Source organism: Coregonus lavaretus, assembly GCF_964263955.1.
Source record: "Coregonus lavaretus genome assembly, chromosome: 26".
Classification (NCBI taxonomy): domain Eukaryota; kingdom Metazoa; phylum Chordata; class Actinopteri; order Salmoniformes; family Salmonidae; genus Coregonus; species Coregonus lavaretus.
In genome coordinates, this window is record NC_140013.1 from 36,963,677 (window position 1) to 36,978,310 (window position 14,634).

Sequence of the window (14,634 nt, forward strand, 5' to 3'; positions counted from 1 at the left end):
AGACTCAGACCTTGATGTGAGTGCTAGTGACTTGGCTAATGTGTAGTGGAACCTTTGGAGGATTCTAGAGTGTTAGCACATTCTGTTTTTGGTCTGGGCCTTGATTCTGTGGCTTGGCAGTCCCTCTCCGTATCACTCTAACAGATGGTTCCCAGCTCCTGCCAGTTCCCTGCTAATGGTAATCAGTTCCAGACGTATTAGGATAATGTGATAATGCCCTCTGTGGTCTATCTGATCGCTATCAAATATGTCCCTCAATATATCCGCTGTCAACCAGCTGTATCTTAATGTCGAAGGGGGACATTAAGGACGCGGTTATTAAAACAAAAAGAGTACGCTTGTTTTTTCTGCGTTTTTTTGTGATTGTTTGTGTCAAAGTTAGACCTCTTGATTGTCTTGGAGGTTAGTTAAATTCTCGTTAGGAGCTGATGAGTTTTCACATGGTAAATATTTATCCCGTTTGCTGGAGACTCCTGAAGGACTGGAGACCAGACTATCAGACTCTACCCATTTGACAGGGAACAGGATTCTCCCAGAGAGCAAAAGGTCATCTCCCTCACACATGCTGCCTTTCCAGCTCTGATAGAGAGCTTCATATCTCTCGTCTACAGCTGAATCCTATCTCGTGGTAGGTGGATTACGGACCTTTGCTTATAGCTTTCAGTGTGGAACTGATTTCTAATGATTCCTGGCTTCCAAGCAGTATTTCCCTTACTTGTGATTGGTGGGTATAATTTACTAATCCATTGCTCCCGTTTTGTTATTGGTGGACATACAGGACAATTTTCACTTTCTGATTTGCTGGTACCTCATGGTTTTCCATAGTTCTCTAGCTCCTAGATGGGTTCTAGCTCTAACATAATGACTTGGTTCCCAAATGTCTGGTGAGCTAGTGTGTGACCTAGGTCCCTATAGAACCAATAGTTCTACCGTAGTTCTACCGTACGGTTGTCTTGACTTCATCCAGACTGCCATAGTCCCGAAGAGACAACTGGAAGCCTAGAGCTCAGTATGGAGGAATCACTGGCCTGCCGATCAGCTGGACACACACACACACACAAGAAACATGTAACATGCTGTCACGACTTCGGACGAGGTTGCCTCCCCTCCTTGTTCGGGCAGGCTTCGGCGTTCGTCGTCACCAGCTTACTAACCACTGCCGCCCCAATCATCATCACCTTTGTCTTGTCTTGTCAATCACTCACACCTGGTTCGAATCCCCTCATCAGTCCGTGTATAAGTGTTCCCTCTGCCCCCTTGTCCTTGTGGGTGATTGTTATTTGTGAGAGTAGTGTAGCTCGGGGGGGCTACTCGTACATTTTGTTGCCAGGGTAGACTTTCCCCTGTGCCTATGTATTATTGGATTCTACCGTTACAGAGTATTTGCCAGGGATGAGAGTTTCCCCTGAGCCTGTTTCGTTGATCGCTATTTAAGCGCCTTTGTGTGTCCACAAAGGAATAAACTCTGTATTCGGTGATTACCCTCCTGCGCCTGACTCCTTCCATCACACTCAACACACATGCACATATACTGATTCCAAATGTATCACTGTATTACTGCATCACAGAGCATCCATGCTTACCACACACTTCCAAATGATCAGCTTCAAGTGAAAGTCAACTGCGCTCTCTGTCTCACCTATAGGAACTCCTGTACCACCTGTTCAGGTGTGTCCCCCCAGAAGGATGTAGAAGTCCAGAACTCCTCCAATGGTTCCGTAGGTCACTACTGGGGCCAGCTGAAGCGTCACCTCTGGACAGGGTCTCAAACAAAACCACACAGGGATGAGATACAGTGCCTTAGGAACACCATGGCTCAGCGTTCAACACCATAGTCCCCTCAAAGCTCATCACCAAGCTAAGGTCCCTGGGACTAAACACCTCCCTCTGCAACTGGATCCTGGACTTCCTGACGGGCTACCCCCAGGTGGAAAGGGTAGGTAACAACACATCCGCCACGCTGATCCTAAAAACACTGGGGCCCCTCTGGGGTGTGTGCTCAGTCCCCTCCTGTACTCCCTGTTCACTCATGACTGCAAGGCCAGGCACGACTCCAACACCATCATTAAGTTTGCCGATGACACAACAGTGGTAGGCCTCATCACTGACAACGATGAGACAGCCTATAGGGAGGAGGTCAGAGACCTGGCCGTGTGGTGCCAGGATAACAACCTCTCCCTCAACGTGACCAAGACAAAGGAGATGATTGTGGACTACAGGAAAAAGAAGAGGACCAAGCACGCCCCCATTCTCATTGACGGGCTGTAGTGGATTGAGAGCTTCAAGTTCCTTGGTGTCCACATCACTAACAAACTATCATGGTCCAAGACCACCAAGACAGTTGTGAAGAGGGCACTACAAAACCTATTCCCCCTCAGGAGACTGAAAAGATTTTGCATGGTTTCTCAGATCCTCAAAAGGTTCTACAGCTGCACTATCGAGAGCATCCTGACTGGTTGCATCACTGCCTGGTATGGCAACTGCTCGGCCTCCGACCGCAAGACACTACAGGTTTGGCCGGTGTAGGCCGTCATTGTAAATAAGAATGTGTTCTTAACTGACTTGCTTACTTAAATAAAGGTAAAATAAAAATAAAATACAGAGGGTAGTGCGTACGGCCCAGTACATCACTGGGGCCAAGCTTCCTGCCATCCAGAACCTCTATACCAGGCGGTGTCAGAGGAAGGCCCTAAAAATTGTCATAGACTCCAGCCACCCTGGTCATAGACTGTTCTCTCTGCTACCACACTGCAAGCGGTACCGGAGTGCCAAGTCTAGGTCCAAGAGGCTTCTAAACAGCTTCTACTCCCAAGACATGAGACTCCTAACATCTAATCAAATGGCTACCCGGACTATTTGCATTGCCCCCCCCCCCCCCCCCCCCCTTTACGCTGCTGCTACTCTCTATTTATTATCTATGTATAGTCACTTTAATTACTCTACCTACATTGATATATTACCTCCATTTCCTCAACTAACCGGTGCCCCCGCACATTGACTCTGTGCCGGTACCCCCTGTATATAGCCTCGCTATTGTAATTTTACTGCTGCTCTTTAAAACTGCATTGTTGGTTAAGAGCTTGTAAGTAAGCATTTCACTGTAGGGTCTACACCTGTTGTATTCGGCGCGTGTGACAAATAACATTTGATTTGATTTGATATTCAGACCCCTTGACTTTTTCCACATTTTGTTACATTACAACCATGTTCTAAAATTTATTAATCTACACACAGAAAAACAGAAATATCACATTTACACAAGTATTCAGACCCTTTACTCAGTACTCAAGTCTTCATGGGTATGACGCTACAAGCATGGCACACCTGTATTTGGGGAGTATCTCACATTCTTCTCTGCAGATCCTCTCAAGCTCTGTCAGGTTGGATGGGGAGCGTTGCTGCACAGCTATTTTCGGGTCTCTCCAGAGATGTTCGATCGGGTTCAAGTCCGGGCTCTGGCTGAGCCACTCAAGGACATTCAGAGACTCCTGCGTTGTCTTGGGTGTATGTTTAGGGTTGATGTCCTGTTGGAAGGTGAACCTTCGCCCCAGTCTGAGGTCCTGAGCGCTCAGGTTCTTGGTCACCTTCCTGACCAAGGCCCTTCTCCCCCGATTGCTCAGTTTGGCCAGGCGGCCAGCTCTAGGATGAGTCTTGGTGGTTCCATACTTCTTCCATTTAAGAATGATGGAGGCCACTGTGTTCTTGGGGACCTTCAATGCTGCAGAAATTGTTTGGTACCCTTCCCACAATCCAATCTCGGAGCTCTACAGATAATTCCTTCGACCTCATGGTTTGGTCTTTGCTCTGACATGCACTGTCAACTGTGGGACCTTATATAGACAGGTGTGTGCCTTTCCAAATCATGTCCAATCAATTGAATTGACCACAGGTGGACTCCAATCAAGTTGTAGAAACATCTCAAGGATTATCAATGGAAACAAGTCTCATAGCAAAGGGTCTGAATACTTATGTAAATAATGTTTTTCATTTTTTATTGTATTTTTTTTTTTACAAGAATTTCAAATCAACTGTTTTCGCATTGTCATTGTGGGCTGTTTTATGTAAATTGCTGAGAAAAAAACAACAATATTTAATACATTTTAGAATATGGCTGTAACGTAACAAAATATGGAAAAAGTCAAGGTGTCTGAATACTTTCCGAAATCACTGTATATTCTGATCTCTGGACACATCTTTTCATGTGTTTCTGTTGTATGATTGTGTGTTTTATATTTATTTAAATTTGTACCTCCTTTTTTCTCCCCAATTTCGATCTTGTCTCATCGCTGCAACTCCCCAACGCTTCTTAACACCCACCCGCTTAACCCAGAAGCCAGCCGCACCAATGTGTCAGAGGTAAGAACGTTCACCTGACAACCAAGGTCAGCCTGCATGCGCCCGGCCCACCACAAGGTGTCGCTAGAGCTCGTTGAGCCAAGTAAATCCCCCCCGGCCAAACCCTCCCCTAACCCGGACGACGCTGGGCCAATTGTGCGCCTCCCTATGGGACTCCCGATCACGGTAGTTTGTGACACAGCCTGGGATCAAACCCGGGTCTGTAGTGACGCCTCTAGCACTGTGATGCATTGCCTTGGATTGCTCGGTAGGCCCGTGTGTGTGTGTGTGTTTTTAACCCGTTGCGTTGCTGTTCATGAGGAAGACTACGAAGGACTTGCCAGTCTCGTCCTCCAGACAGAGGAGGTAGGGATAGTGACCATAGAGGTTATGTGTCCCCTGGGGGATGAAGGAAAGAAAAGGATGAGAGAGAGAGACAGATGGATGGATCGAAGCTGAGGGGGTGGCGGCACAAACTAATTAGCTTACAAGACATTAAATTACCCGACCTTTGGGATGGAATGTACACACACACACACACACACCGTGTGCACAGCAGCTGACAGATATGAGCTGTGCTCCTTATAGAATACATGCTGCTTGTGTGATGTTGGAGAACGATCAATGTATTTGTGTGCATTACAGTATGTGTGTGTATATCCTACTCAGTACTCACCCCATTAGGGAATGCATCTCGTGTGAAGATAGACCAGGTCCTCCAGTTGGTGCCACGAAGATAGTTCTGAAGGACGTGTTCTCCTAGCCCATATATATTATGGGATGGCAGTCTGGCAGACAGCTGCAGGTACTGATCAGTAAACACAAGTGAATCCACTGTGGTGTCAAGCCTGTGTGTGTGTGTGTGTGTGTGTGTGTGTGTGTGTGTGTGTGGAGTGGTGGGTTTGTTGGGAGGTGAGTGGGTGTTTTTTGTGTTGAGAAGAGGAGAGACAGTGGTTATATTACAACACACAGGGTATGTAATGAACTGTATAGTACAGTATGCTGACAGGCCATTGTTATGGAGGAAAAACCCTCTGGGAGAACCTGCAGACAGACTATCAGAACACACTATAACGAGGCCTGTGTAGTTGAATCCCACTGACATTACTAACAAGACATACATTGAGATATCTTCCCTTCTGATTCCTTGCTCAATAGTAGACGGGTGAGAGAGTAAAATGGAGAGAGAGAGAGTGACAGAGAGAGACAGAGAGAGAGAGAGAGAGAGAGAGAGAGAGAGAGAGGGAGATATATATAAAGAGCAGTATAATGAATTGAGTTGTGTGTCTGTGCACACTAAGCACTGTGCAGAGCTTGCTTTTAACAACCTTTATGTTTTTATTACAGTGAGAAAAACATTAGCCAACATCCTGAGACAAAGAAAGGAAGACCATTAGGCGAACTACAGTCTAAACTAAATCAATGTACAGGAACTCCCCTGACAGAGATAGAGGTCTCATCCTACTAAGTACTGTAGGATGAGGAATCAATCACAGTGTAGTATAATGACCTTGGTACTCCCTGTCCATCGGGGAAGTCCACCTAAAGAGACTAGACTCCTTGTAATTGGGCTAATGGATGACAGGAACAGGAACACAACCCTACCACAGCTCACCTAAACATGGCACTGTTGAATGTAATGGTTGAAAAGTGGAGAGTTATTCGGTATGATTGGAATTGCTAAGGGTTAAATTGATTTTAGTATGGTTAGTTATTAAAGCCTTTATCACTGTGGAGAATGACACAAGTGCCATATGGTCAGAGAGCAAGCTTATACTATCATAGGAATAACACTGTCAATGATTTTTTCTCTCTCTCAACATGTACCTGCTCATGTTATCTGAAGAGCTATATCTAAACCAGGACATATATTGATGAGACTCAACACCAGCAATTTACCCAGTAATGTAATACATATTACCCAGTAATGTAGTAAATATTACCCAGTAAGGTATTAAATATTACCCAGTAATTACATTTACATTTTAGTCATTTAGCAGACGCTCTTATCCAGAGCGACTTACAGTTAGTGAATACATATTTTTTTATACTGGCCCCCCGTGGGAATCGAACCCACAACCCTGGCGTTGCAAACGCCATGCTCTATCAACTGAGCTACCTCCCTGCCTGCCATTCCTTCCCCTACCCTGGACGACGCTGGGCCAATTGTGCGCCGCCCATGAGTCTCCTCGTCGCGGCCAGCTGCGACAGAGCCTGGATTCGAACCAGGATCTCTAGTGGCACAGTTAGCACTGCGATGCAGTGCCTTAGACCACTGCGCCACTCAGGATGTAGTAAATAGTACCCAGTAATGTAGTAAATATTACCCAGTAAGGTAGTAAATATTACCCAGTAATGTAGTAAATATTACCCAGCAATGTAGTAAATATTACCCAGTAAGATAGTACATATTAACTATTAATGTAGTAAATGTTACCCAGCAATGTTGTAAATATTACCCAGAAATGTAGTAAATATTACCCAGTAAGGTAGTAAATATTACCTAGTAATGTTGTAAATATTATCCAATAATGTAGTACATATTACCCAGTAATGTAGTAAATATGACCCAGTTATGTAGCACATATTACCCAGCAATGTAGTTAATATTACCCAGCAATGTAGTAAATATTACCAGGTAATGTAGTAAATATTACCCAGTAATATAGTAAATGTTACCAATAATGTAGTAAATATTATCCAGTAATGTAGTAAATATTACCCAGTAATGTGCAATATAGCATGCAGTATAAAGCAATATCCCTTTCTATCTCTGTGAGCCAAATGCCAGATATCTGATAAGCACATTGGGCAAAGGAAAGTAAAAGGTCATACCCTTTAAACACAAATTCACTGTGGTTATAACAATTTTTTCCTCTAAGTCACTGAGGAAGTGGTATAATCGGACAGTCATTAACAAGTGGTGCTATTCTGCACCGTCCTGTACATTGTATATGTGTGCCTCTATAGTTGACAGATAGACTAAAAGCAGACACAGGACCATGCACTATGTAAATGAATAAATTCACTTCTCATTAAGTCCTATTTTCAGCAGCAGATAATAATATTAGTTTAATGCTTTTACAAAGCATATTTGCAGGGCTTATACATGGAGTGAAAAGTTAATTAATTTGCATGTCACTCAGTCCTATTTACCAGCGGCAATAACAGTAGTGGTTTAATGTTTGTAGCCCTTTACACTCGTACCCGTATACGGGTTGAAAATTGCATTTTTGGGACCTAATAAGTGTATAAATTGGAACGTTAGTGGCTGTAACGTAACATGCTATACATGACGTCAGAACTCAGGCTCTGTGCTTCCTGGCACAGTGTGGGTTTTGACTGAGAGACATTCTGACCTTGAGCACCGCACAAGACAAGAAATTGCCCCCATCCCTCCCGCTAATTGGGCGACTTTTGCAAATGTTTTGTTGTCTGAGTGAGGAAAATGCTGTAAATTAAGATTGCTCCATATTTTTTGAAAGATGAGGATTATAATACGTACCGCTTTGACGTGAAACAAGCAATCCAAATACCCAAATGTCCAAACGTGTTTATTGACTGTAGAGGGGTGGATGGCCAGGGATGTTTTCTAGAGAAGCGCGTGACTTGGACACTTGACCTGTCCTGCTAAGCATTTGAAATGTAACAAGTACTTTTGGGTGTCAGGGAAAATGTATGGATTAAAAATTCATTATTTTCTTTAGGAATGTATTAAAGTAAAAGTACAAGTTGTCAAAAATCTAAATAGTAAAGTACAGATACCCCAAGAAACGACTTAAGTAATACTTTAAAGTATTTTAACTTAAGTACTTTACACCACTGAAAATGCACATACAATCAACAGTGTAATGTTTGTGTTCAGTCTTGTGTCAGGTGAACTGTTGTGTCCTCAACTTTGGTCTAATCATTTCCCCGTTATCTCCAAACTGTTCTCTTTCTATTGCTACCATGGTTACGCATATGCTTTTCATATTTCTTCTGTAAGAAACATTTCAATTTAGCCCTATTCATTTAGGCCAATGCTTTTAACAGGAGTCATAATCATGGTTTTAACAGGAGTCATAATCATGGTTTGAATGGTTTTAATAGGAGGCATAATCATGGTTTTAATGGTTTTAACAGGAGCCATAATCATGGTTTTAATGGTTTTAACAGGAGTCATAATCTTGTTTTAACAGGAATCATAATCATGGTTTTAATGGTTTTAACAGGAGTCATAATCATGGTTTTAACAGGAATCATAATCATGGTTTTAACAGGAGTCATAATCATGATTTTAATGCTTCTAACAGGAGTCATAATCATGGTTTTAACAGGAGTCATAATCATGGTTTTAATGGTTTTAATAGTAGTCATAATCATGGCTTAAATGGTTTTAATAGGAGTCAAAATCATGGTTTTAATGGTTTTAACAGGAGTCAAAATCATGGTTTTAATGGTTTTAACAGGAGTCATATTCATGGTTTTAATGGTTTTAAAAGGAATCATAGTCATGGTTTTAATGGTTTTAACAGGAGTCATAATCATGGTTTTAATGGTTTTAATAGGAGGCATAACCATGGTTTTAATGGTTTTAACAGGAGCCATAATCATGGTTTTAATGGTTTTAACAGGAGTCATAATCTTGTTTTAACAGGAATCATAATCATGGTTTTAATGGTTTTAACAGGAGTCATAATCATGGTTTTAATGGTTTTAACAGGAATCATAATCATGGTTTTAATGGTTTTAACAGGAGTCATAATTGGTTTTAACAGGAATCATAATCATGGTTTTAACAGGAGTCATAATCATGATTTTAATGCTTCTAACAGGAGTCATAATTATGGTTTTAACAGGAGTCAAAATCATGGTTTTAATGGTTTTAACAGGAGTCATATTCATGGTTTTAATGGTTTTAAAAGGAATCATAATCATGGTTTTAATGGTTTTAACAGGAGTCATAGTCATGGTTTTAATGGTTTTAACAGGAGACATAATCATGGTTTTAACAGTAGTCATAATCATGGTTTTAATGGTTTTTAAGGAGTCATAATCATGGTTTTAATGGTTTTAACAGGAGTCATAATCATGGTTTTAACAGTAGTAATAATCATGTTTTTTACAGGAGTCATAAACATGGTTTTGATGGTTTTAACAGGAGTCATAATTATGGTTTTAATGGTTTTAACTCGAGTCATAATCATGGTTTTAATGGTTTTAACAGGAGTCATAATCATGTTTTTAATGGTTTTACAGGGAGACTGTAGAAAGGTTTATTTGGCTGGTTGGGGGTGTAATGCTTTTACACGGAGACCGTAAAAAGTTTTTTTTTAAAGTTGGCTGGTTGGAGGTGTAATTGATTGGTATAATGACTTTGATGTCCCACAGACTGACTGAGCCTGCTCAGAGTGACACAAGCGTAATTACACCGTCTTGATCGCCAGGGGATACTGACATGGAACATGGAAAACATGTGTGTGCATCAGTGGAGGCTCCTCAGAGGAGGAAGGGGAGGACCTCAGTGAATTTCATAAAAATACAAATTGTAAAACATTAGAAAAGTTATCATTTTTAGATAAAACTATACTAAATATTATCACATGTCACCAGATAACTGATTAAAACACACAATTTTGCAAAGAAGGGCTACAGTAACCTGTTAGTTAGCTGGCTACGACTTTCCAACATAACACCGGAACTCTTCCAAGTCAAGTTAAGCTTTTGGTATTACTTAATTTATTGCCACCCGCCGGTGTAACTGCTTACTGACTGTACACTAACGTTACTGCATGATTGTAGCGGGTTTACTAACGTGTTAGTTCTATTAGCTATGCTGACTATGACGTTACTTTAGCTAATATGGGGACAACAATGTAGGCTGTTTGTAGAGGTTTGGCTTGGAAAGGTTTTTTCGCCTGGTCACAAACAGCTGATTTGTTGTGCATTGAAATCCTCAAGAGAAGGGAAGAGAAGGAATTCTACACGGCTGTTATGAGAGTGAATACTGTTTACGCGTGATTCTGTTGAAAAACGTTTCTTAAACGGAAGCAAACGGAACAAAACGGGATAAATGTACTTGAATTTGTCGTGTAGAAACTCTCGTTTGCAACTGTTGGACTAATGATTACACCCTATATCAGCTGGATGCAGGCAAGAGTGTGCAAGGCGGTATTGAATGTCACTCCATGCTCATAAAAAAATTAATAATCCTCCCTCATCTTAAACGGCACTGACCGCCACGTGTGTGTGTGTGTGTGCGTGTCTTTGGCGTCCTGACAGAATAACACATATTAATGAAGTGACTGCATGGTCTACAGCACCTGTAAGAGGATCAAGTCTAACATGTGATGCTGTAACCAGATGTATAGGCTGCTATTTTCTCTTGTATTTCGCTAAGAGAATTAGTACCAAGGTTGGACTGCAGCAGATAGACTGACGGATGTGACAAATAATTTTTGAGACCGACAGAAAGACACAATCAGACAGAAACACACATAAACTCACAGGACTTTGTTGGTAGCTGCCCTGCGTACTCGGAGGCCGAAGGTGTTGTGTGTGAGCTCTACCTTGTAGTTAAGGGAGCCAGAGGTATGGGTGATAGGGGGCTTGGCGTGCTCATGGGGAACCTCAAATCACTGCTTATGGGCATCTGAGATCTGGGGACAAAACACAGGGACAGGAGTCAGGAGGACTTTTTTGGTGTTTTATTGTTGGTTGTCTCAGTGTGTGCTGTGTGTGAGTGTGTGTGTGTTTGTGTTTGTGTACCATGAATTTGAGTCGGTTCACTGTCTGCATGTCAGCATGGAAAGACAGGTCCTCTATGTCTTCAACAAACAGAGAGGGGCAACCTTCCTCTTCAGACGGGCCGACAAGCCTCCAATCACAAGCACCAAGGTACATTATTATTATTTTTAAGCAGATATCTATGTTGACAAATTCAAGAGCAATTTCTAGTATAGGGCATGCTATGTTTTGAATTATTAGGACTGACTGTGAATAAGGTAGTGATATCGAGTAGGGAAATGGAAAAACGGTTATTCTGTCTATCATGTTTAGCAATATGCTGTACGTGTTATATTTGAGAGAAATCATGCCTTAGGGGAACGGAAGAAAAACGGGGGAGGGGGAGGAAGTTGGAGGTAGAGCTCATTGTAGCTGTTGGATCTCTCCTCGCTGACCACAGGGTAGCCGTCATTAATGGACGAAGAAGCACCATGGAGCGTTTCTCTCGTCCAATGGGCTCCAACAACAGCCTCGCTGCTGACACCCCAGCTAGGGTATGAAGGGAATCATCATCATCAGCAACAGCAGCATCAGCATCATCATCATCATCATCATCACCATCAGCAGCAGCATTTATTACATATGCAATGGTTGGCCAACCTTCCTCCTTGAAATCTACTGGATATGCAGGTTTTTGCTCCAATCCAGTTGTAACAGTCCTAATTGAGCTAATCAGGGTCCTGCTGGGTAGCTACTAAGTATAACGAGACATGCTAGATTAGGGTTTGATGTAAAACCTCTCCAGGAGGAGGGTTCGGTACTCCTGATATCCGCATTCTCTTAAGTAATGATGTGAAAGTAAATCCTCTAGGCATGATGAGATGTGTTTAGGCCTGGAGTAGAGGACCCAGGTCTCCATAGAAACTTACCTTAGAAGAACCAGCGTCAGGGAAACAGTCGACTCTCTCCACCAGTGGAATATTGGGACATTCTGGAACTATGGTGTCTGTGGTCTCTGTCAGAGCATACAGGAAATACAGTGCCTTGCAAATGTGTGTGTGTGTGTGTTTTCATGTAATGGACACACACAAAACAGTCCAAATTGGTGAAGTGAAATGAAAAAAATAACTTATTTCAAAAAATTCTAAAAAATAAATAACGAAAAAGTGGTGCTTAAATATGTATTCACCCCCTTTGATACAGTATGAAGCCCCTAAATAAGATCTGGTGCAACCAATTACCTTCAGAAGTCACATATTTAGTTAAATAGTCCACCTGTGTGTAAGAGGCACCACCAAGCAAGCGGCACCATGAAGACCAAGGAGCTCTCCAAACAGGTCAAGGACAAAGTTGTGGAGAACTACAGATCAGGGTTGGGTTATAAAAAAATATCTGAAACTTTGAACATCCCACGGTGCACCATTGAATCCATTATTTAAAAAAATTAAAGAATATGGCACCTCAACAAACCTTCCAAGAGAGGGCCGCCCACCAAAACTCACGGACCAGGCAAGGAGGGCATTTATCAGAGAGGAAACAAAGAGACCAAAGATAACCCTGAAGGAGCTGCAAAGGGACCGGAGGACACAAGAGGACACTACTGCTGTCAAGGAAAGGGACCAGAGGACACTACTGCTGTCAAGGAAAGGGACCAGAGGACACAAGAGAACACTACTGCTATCAAGGAAAGGGACCGGAGGACACAAGAGAACACTACTGCTGTCAAGGAAAGGGACCGGAGGACACGAGAGAACACTACTGCTGTCAAGGAAAGGGACCGGAGGACACAAGAGAACACTACTGCTGTCAAGGAAAGGGACCTGAGGACACAAGAGAACACTACTGCTGTCAAGGAAAGGGACCAGTGGACACAAGAGAACACTACTGCTGTCAAGGAAAGGGACCAGTGGACACAAGAGAACATACGTCTGTATCCTTCTTCGGGGACAACCACATTTAAATCTGGATCATCCCAGGCTGAATCAGCTTGTTTCTCACTGACACCAGACATGACAAACGGACTGGAGAGAGAAAGGAAGAGGGATATAGAAAATGAGTCAGTGGGAGAGGAAGAAGACAGAGGGGAGACTGGGTGTGTGTGTATTTGTGTGTGTGTGTGTGTGTGTGTGTGTGTTTGTGTGTGTGTGTGTGTTTGTGTGTGTGTGTGTGTGTTTGTGTGTGTGTGTGTTTGTGTGTGTGTGTGTGTGTTTGTGTGTGTGTTTGTGTGTGTGTGTTTGTGTGTGTGTGTGTGCGTGGGTTTGTGTGCGTGAGTTTGTGTGTGTGTGTATGTGTGTGTTTGTGTGTGTGTGTGTGTGTGTGTTTGTGTGTGTGTGTGTGTGTGTGTGTGTTTGTGTGTGTGTGTGTGTGTGTGTGTTTGTGTGTGTGTGTGTGTGTGTGTGTGTATGTGTGTGTGTGTGTTAGAGAGATAGAGAGAGCGCTCGATACTCAGTGGTTCAGTGATCCTAGTGCAGAGAGCAGCCCCAGTCTTTATAAACAGACCCGTCATATCTACCTACCTATTAGGCCCCAGTCCCAGTACTGGTGGAGGCACAGGCAAGGTGAATGTCTGTGTGTGAGGAGCATGGCCAGCTTGTTTAATGTGGTGTGAAGAGCCTGTGGGGGCATGAAAACAGACCGCCGGGGAACGTGTGTACCACCATTAACACACCACATATCTCCACTAAAAAACACATTAATATATTACATGACCCAGCAGCACAGTGGCCATGTTCTGTCTCACCCAGCAGCACAGTGGCCATGTTCTGTCTGACCCAGCAGCACAGTGGCCATGTTCTGTCTCACCCAGCAGCACAGTGGCCATGTTCTGTCTCACCCAGCAGCACAGTGGCCATGTTCTGTCTCACCCAGCAGCACAGTGGCCATGTTCTGTCTCACCCAGCAGCACAGTGGCCATGTTCTGTCTCACCCAGCAGCACAGTGGCCATGTTCTGTCTCACCCAGCAGCACAGTGGCCATGTTCTGTCTCACCCAGCAGCACAGTGGCCATGTTCTGTCTGACCCAGCAGCACAGTGGCCATGTTCTGTCTCACCCAGCAGCACAGTGGCCATGTTCTGTCTGACCCAAACACAGTAACCAACTTCTCCATATGAGCTACAAACATGATCCAAGATCATTTGCATTGTCAGACATATGATAAGGATCATGTCTCCCTTACCTTTGACCTCTTGTTGATGTCAAAATAGCAGCTCAACTTGATCTCCACAAGGATCCTACAGACACCTTCTATACTATCATTAACAGACAGGGTCAAAGTCTCACCTCTATAACCAACAGGACCCTTCAGACACCTTCTATACTATCATTAACAGACAGGGTCAAAGTCTCACCTCTATAATCAACAGGACCCTTCAGACATCTTCTATACTATCATTAACAGACAGGGTCAAAGTCTCACCTCTATAATCAACAGGACCCTTCAGACACCTTCTATACTATCATTAACAGACAGGGTCAAAGTCTCACCTCTATAATCAACAGGACCCTTCAGACATCTTCTGAATCCAGCCCTAAGACTGATAAGGCTGCATGACAAGGAGTAGCTGGTGCTAGAATATTCATGAAATAATAAT

The 14,634-nt window shown here is 43.1% G+C and overlaps 1 pseudogene across 1 annotated transcript in view; it reads right to left on the reverse strand.

Annotated features, from left to right (window-relative positions):
- The window catches only part of LOC311102018 (sucrase-isomaltase, intestinal-like), a 59,428-nt pseudogene extending 45,440 nt beyond the window's left edge, over nucleotides 1–13,988 (reverse strand). Inside the window, exons 1-9 of the transcript in view lie at nucleotides 13,970–13,988; nucleotides 11,973–12,058; nucleotides 11,471–11,592; nucleotides 11,086–11,194; nucleotides 10,825–10,976; nucleotides 5,012–5,183; nucleotides 4,635–4,734; nucleotides 1,640–1,753; nucleotides 947–1,039 (exon numbers count right to left, since the gene is read on the reverse strand). The product of the transcript in view is annotated as a sucrase-isomaltase, intestinal-like (transcript). The remainder of the gene's footprint in view (nucleotides 1–946; nucleotides 1,040–1,639; nucleotides 1,754–4,634; nucleotides 4,735–5,011; nucleotides 5,184–10,824; nucleotides 10,977–11,085; nucleotides 11,195–11,470; nucleotides 11,593–11,972; nucleotides 12,059–13,969) is intronic.
- Nucleotides 13,989–14,634: the final 646 nt, after the last annotated feature.